Genomic DNA, 6,761 nt, shown 5'->3' with positions numbered 1-6,761 from the left:
ACTGCAGCCTACCAGGCTCCTCTGTCCATGGAGTGGGGTGCCATCACCTTCTCTGAAACATAAACTATCAACATGAAAATAACTGTTAAATAAATGAATGACTATAACACAAGACTCCAACTTCAAAGACATAATTTATACTTGCAGCATCATACTAAACACTCCATTAAAACAGAATATGTCTAGAAAGACAACGGTTTTAAAACAAACAAAAAAACAATAATATGCAAAAGAAAATTCATAAGAGGTTAGCTTAGAAAACCAAAAGAAAAACAAAGAGGAAAATAGTGGAAACCAGGAAAGAAGCTTGCATTAGAAACAAAATTGTTTTGGTTTTTTCCAAGAGTCATTTAAATTTTTTTCTGTTTATATATTTTCTGTAGAAAGGTTAGAAAAATAAAGCAAAACAAAAACATACTGCTAATCACTGCAGATGGTGACTGCAACCATGAACTTAAAAGATGCTTGATCCTTGAAAGAAAAGCTATGATCAACCTAGACAGCATATTAAAAAGCAGAGACATTACTTTACCGACAAAGGTCCATCTAGTCAAGGCTATGGTTTTTTCAGTAGTCGTGTATGGATGTGAGAGTTGGACTCTAAAGAAAGCTGAGTGCTGAAGAATTGATGTTTTTGAACTGTGGTGTTGGAAAAGACTCTTGAGAATCCATTGGACTGCAAGGAGATCAAACCAGTCAATCTTAGAGAAAATCAGTCCTGAATATTCATTGGAAGGACTGATGCTGAAGCTGTAACTCCAAAACTTTAGCCACCTGATACAAAGAACTAACTCATTGGAAAAGACCCCAATGCTTGGAAAGATTGAAGGCAGAAGGAGAAGGGGATGACAGAGGATGAGATTGTTAGATGGAATAATCAACACAATGGATGTGAGTTTGAGCAACCTCTGGGAGTTGGTGATGTACAGGGAAGCCTAGTGTGCTACAGTCCATGGGGTGGCAAAGTTGGACACGACTGAGTGACTGAACTGAAACTGAATTCTGACATCTAGCAAGAAACAATTACCCATGCACAAGAACTATGATCCCCTTGTTCACATCTTAAGACATTTATGCCTTTAAATAAAAATGAGTGACTATGCTTCAGTAATATATTTTCTTTCCTAATTAGCATATTATAGAGAAGGAAATTATCAAGAAAATGAAATGTATTGAAAAGTATTCTTATCTGATTTCATACAACTTTCTGAAATATCTAAGGAAATAGGGAACTTCTAGAAGTAACTCATTCTTTGTTACTTCTCATAAAAAATTTGGAGACACATTTTTTATTCAATTAACAGTGACTTAGAGCAATAAAGTTGGACTTAGTGACTGAACAACAAAGCAATAAAAACATCTAGTGAGCTCTTGAGGAGGCTGGGGGTCGGCAGCCCAGCACATGTGCAGTAGCTCAGTGGCATCATCAGAGGTCCTGGCTCTTTTTCTCTGGCCCCCATACCTGGCCTCAACATGTGGATCTGCTCTTCCAAGTCCCAGAATGACTGTCACAACTTCTCTTGGTGTTCCCATGTGTGCATGCTAAGCCATTTCAGTCATGTGTAACTCTGCAACCCTGCGGACTGTAGTCTGCCAGGCTCCTCTGTCCAGGAGATCCTCCAGGCAAGAATACTGGAGTGGGTTGCCATGCCCTCCTCCAGGGGATCTTCCCAACCAAGGAATCAAACTCGTGTCTCTTTTGTCTCATGTGTTGGCAGATAGGTTCTTTACCACTAGTACCATCTGGGAAGCTTGGTGTTCCTGCGGTGAAAGGAAAACATAAGGGATGTGCAGCACTAGCTTTGTCTGTCCCTTGGATGAGAAAAGCAAAAGGTTTTTGAAAAGTCCCTCACCACTTCACTCAACAGGAATCCCCTGCATCTCACTGATCAGAAATGGGCCAAATGTCTGGGAAATTAAAGAATACTATTATTAAAGTTGAATTGAATCACTGATGAGTCAATGCTTAGAGCTGAACCTGTGGTGTTGCCAAACAAATTTGAGGTTCTGTTAGCAAAGAAGGAAGCAACAAAGGAAATCACTCAACCAACTTGCCAGCTATCCATCATAATAAGAACCACGGAACTGATTCATGAAACCCACCTAACAACTTCCCAGGCATTCATCAAATACTTCCCATCAAATAGGAAAGGTCACGCTCCACCTCTTGCCCGACTAAAGCACACACTAGTATCTCTGCTCCCTGATACTTCACTTTGTGGTCCTCACAGGCAGGAACAGGCAGCAACACACAGCCCTGCTTCTAGCCACACTATCACTATTTGCTGCTCCATATGGTTATCTTTGTTCTTGTTGTATAGCTACTAAGTCATGTCTGAATCTTTGTGACCCCATGAACGGTAGCCCGCCAGGCTCCTCTGTCCACAGGATTTCTCAGGCAAGAAGAGTGGAGTAGGTTGCCATTTCCTTCTCCAGGGGATCTTCCCGACCCAGGGATCTAATTCACATCTCCTGCACTTCAAGATTCTTTATCCCTAAACCACAAGGGAACCCCTATACAATTCCATCGGGGCTTCTTTTATCCTTCAGAGCAGGCAGCCCATGAGCCAAATTTTGCCTGCTGCGCATGTTTGCCAAGTTTCATTAGAACATAGACATGCTTGTTTATTTATATATTGCCTATAGATGCTTTCACATCTGTGGGACAGAGACCATATGTCCTTTATTGCCAAAAATAAATTTACTGTTTGGCCCTTTAAAAAGAAAAGTTTGTCAAGCCCTGGTCCACACATCTGTAAATTTCTCAATGGCAAAATTATGCCCTGCATTTCTCTTATAACTGCATGAGCACAACCCTGGAGAGATAGGCAGTTTCCAAGAAATAGCTTCTGATTGATGGAAATGAAAATCAAAGGATTGATAGCTAAGAAATTCTGGCATAGTAAATGACACATAGTTGGTACTTTATTTTTACTGAACAAATCCAGGAACTAAGTAATTGATTAATGAAAGCAAAATACCTAGAGTGTGGCCTCTGGATCCTGATCATCTATATTCAAATGCTGTATGTCCTAGACAATAAACTTAAGCTCTCTGTGCCTCAGTTTCCCCTTGCATAAAATAGAAATAACAGGACTTAATGAACTGTAAAGTGCTCAGAACAATACCTGGTACATGATAAACACTAAAAAACTATTGGCTGTTAGCAATGCTCTGAGAAAAAGTCCTTTTAAACATAGTGTATTATTTTTTTCCTTTCTTAGCTACTTATCTTTAAACCTATTCTGTATAAAGACACAACTGCATCCAGAGAAATTTCCACCTTTTCCTGGTGATACTAACTCATGTCTGAACCAAGAGGAGATTGCAGAGAAATCCTAGGCAGTAATTGCTAGTAGCAGGGTCAGAGAAGAAAGTAGCAGGCACTGGTGGGGAGGGGGGCGGTCAAAAACTCAAGCGTGTCGACACAACACGATTGAACCCCGTTTTCACTGATGAGAAGCATCAGCGCTGTGGACATGAGGTGAATGGCGGGAGAGGGCTTGCATCGAACTGTCAGCTAATGAAGTGGTGAGAAATTAGCAAGCCTTGTGATTTACACGCTAATTCTCCCTAATGCCACCTGGGGGCTTCCTGCAGGCCATGGTCGAGGAGGGGAGCGGGGTAGAGTGGAAAACGGTGCAACCATGCTGCCCGCAGCCAGCCTGCACCACTATTCTCTCTTTGCCAGGCAACACAGCAGCCCAGCTTGCTCCCATTCACTGTGCAGCAAGCACTTGGCCGACTTCCCTCACAGCCTGGGCAAGCCTCAGCTATAGCAGCAAAATGAAGACAATGAAAGGAATTTTAAAAGGCTTCCACCTTTTTGCACTTTCTGTATGCTCCCTCTCTAACGATCAGCTCAGCGGGCAACATTCTACCTTTTCTGCCACCCTGCCGGCTCCCTCTCACCACGAGAACAAGCCAGTGGAAATGGACATCATAATCAGAGCTCTCTGTGAAACGCAACTCAGAAATAAGATTGGTGAGACGGTGCACTCAAGAGCTGTTATCACTGCACTTATCATCATTACTTAAAAGAGCTTTTCTGGTAAATCTTCAGCCTGTATTTCTCTAACAAAAATGCAGTTCTGTCCAGTAGCCTGTTCCTGGACTCTGTTATGAAAGAAGTAACAGTTCTCACCCCCAAAACACATGCCCGGGGGAAGCAGGGAAGGACTATCTCAGTCTGCTGGCATCTTTCAGGCAAAAGGCCAAGTCGGAACTAAGGAAACAGTGTATGATTGTGTATAGAACTGCCTCCCATGTTATCATCATGTATTTCCTTGGATGGCCTCTGGACTGTCAAATGAAGAACGCTGTGTTTCAGCTCCCCCCTGGTAAGCAAGGGCTGGCTTTAAGACCATTAGGAAAGCGGAGAGTGCTATAGTCTTCTCTGTTTCTCTAGGGTCACAGTGTAATTGTGTGGTGGGAAGAACGGGGCCCTGGAGATGGCGTTAACAGTCACTTCTCATTACCTCCCACTTGGTTCATTACATCTGTGGACAGCGATCGCCCATGTGTGGATACTTCCATTACACAGAAAGAGGTAATGTGCTGTAGAGCTCGAACGGCTTTCAAAGGGGGAGAAAGCGGTTTATTCCAGGCACAAACCTATCTTGTTTCCAGGGGCCAGGCCAAAGGAATGGAAAGCGGCATAAGGAATAGTGAGTGGTGATCAACACAAGACAACCAGGCCCCACACGTACTTAAACCCAGTGAGATGTTTATATGTGTGCATGCCACTAGTATACAACCCACCACACAAGGGGCAGCACCCTCACTTACTAACCTACCAAACTGGACCTTAACAAGCAGATCCACGCATTCAGGAGTACTGTATGTAAAGGCTAGCCTGTATGCCCTCTCCAACTAGCATTCATACTTTGCTCCCTCTCACTCACGCGCGAGCACACACACACAAATACAAAATACCTCTTCCATCTGCAAGGGTGAGACCTGAGAACCATGAGATCCAGATATACTATTGCATGCTTTTTCCTCAAGGGATTAAAAAGCCCCAGTTACATTATAAACCAAGGGGACTTAACCAGAAAGAAAATAGAATTATAGAGAATTACAGACTGTTAGAACCAAAAATGAATTTTAGGTATTATTCCAAATGGTAACATGCAGACTTTTTATTTAAAGAAAAACCTCTCCCCTAAGATTCAATAAGAGGTACTTAAAAAGAAATGTCCATGATGGAGTCAAACTGTATACTACATACCATATCCTATCATTGGCAGTTTTCAGTGATGTCAGCTTATAAAATATTTTGAGAATTCCTGTTACCAAAAAAATCCCTTAATTTAATGTTACCCTACTTTATTAATTCATGGAATTTTTTTTAACTGAAATATTTTCAACATCTTATAGAACAATTACACTACAGTGGAGGAAATCCCATTACACTACAGTTTGATCATTTTCCATAAATTTCTGTATATTTGCAATTTTCAAAGTTCAGCATGCATTCGAATCACCTGGGGATCTAATCCATAGTGATTTTTCAGTACTCAGATAAGGCTCAGGAACTTGAATAGATACCAAGCAACCCTAATACAGAGGGCCTCATACCACACTTTGAGAAATACCAGTCATACTCGTGCTTTTCTGCCTAAATTTACCAGAGATTGAACTACACATCATTAACAAAAAAGGTTTGACAGTTATTAGGTTGAATGTCTGTAGCTTTGACTCTGAAAGTTGCAAAAGCTTTCTGAATGTGAAAATGAGTGTTTATTTCTCTAAATTCATCACAATTGATGGTCCAGTCACCTTTACACTTGGCTGTGATGCTTTGTCATTTTCACTCTTCTTCAACTCCTTGCCCACTCATTTGCTTCACTATTCGGTTCTATTCATTTATTCATTCAACACTTTTTTTTTTTTACAAAGCATCCTGGGTGTCGGGGTGCTGGATGAAACACTAGGGATATCAGTGAACCAAAGAGACAAAACCCCTCACCCTTGTTGGCAGACCTGGACATCCTAGCAAGAGGAAGACCGATAATAAAACAACCTAACACATAGTAAATGACACAGTCAATAAGAGTTAACAGCTGAGTAGGGTTATGAAAGAAAAAGAGCAGACTAAGGAAGATCAAGAGTATGTGTGGTCAGGGGGCCAGGGAAAGAGCTGCAAGTTTTTAAAACGGCAGTGGGAGTGACTTTATGAAAAGCAACATTTGGGAAAAATCTTGAAATAAGAGAGGTGGCCTTTTACATACGTAGAATGAGAGTCCAAGCCTGAAGAACAGCCAGTGCAAAGTGAGCTGTCCCCTGTAAGAGAAGGTGTAAAAGGACGGGGTCCGGAGGAGGCAGCAAAGAAGGGGGAATGGGTAACACAGCCAGAGAGGCAGCCAAGGCCAGACTGTCCAGGTCAGGGCTTTAACTTTCACTCAGAGGAAAATGGGAAGCCATGGCATAATGCATTTTGAGCACAGAAATGAGATTATCTGACTTATGTTTTTAAAGATTCTGAATTTGACAAAATGCATTCACCACTGATTGGGTTTCTACGGACATGCCAGGCATTTGAGCTGGGGCCCGGCATGTAAAAATGAACAGACAGTCCTCAGAACACTCAGAGTCTCTGGGCTCCTGGTACAGCTTGCTGTAGGTCATTTTGTATGTACTTAAAAGCCATTCTCCTTGCCGCTTGCTTAACCAAGTCCCTGCCCAGCTGTTACTTTGTGACCCCAGCACCCACATGCTCCCCTGCTGTGGGGCTGGAATGGGCAGACCTTGGTCAGAAC

This window comes from Ovis canadensis, chromosome 6 (genome assembly GCF_042477335.2).
Source record: "Ovis canadensis isolate MfBH-ARS-UI-01 breed Bighorn chromosome 6, ARS-UI_OviCan_v2, whole genome shotgun sequence".
NCBI classification, from domain to species: domain Eukaryota; kingdom Metazoa; phylum Chordata; class Mammalia; order Artiodactyla; family Bovidae; genus Ovis; species Ovis canadensis.
Note: the sequence above shows the minus strand (reverse complement) of the source record.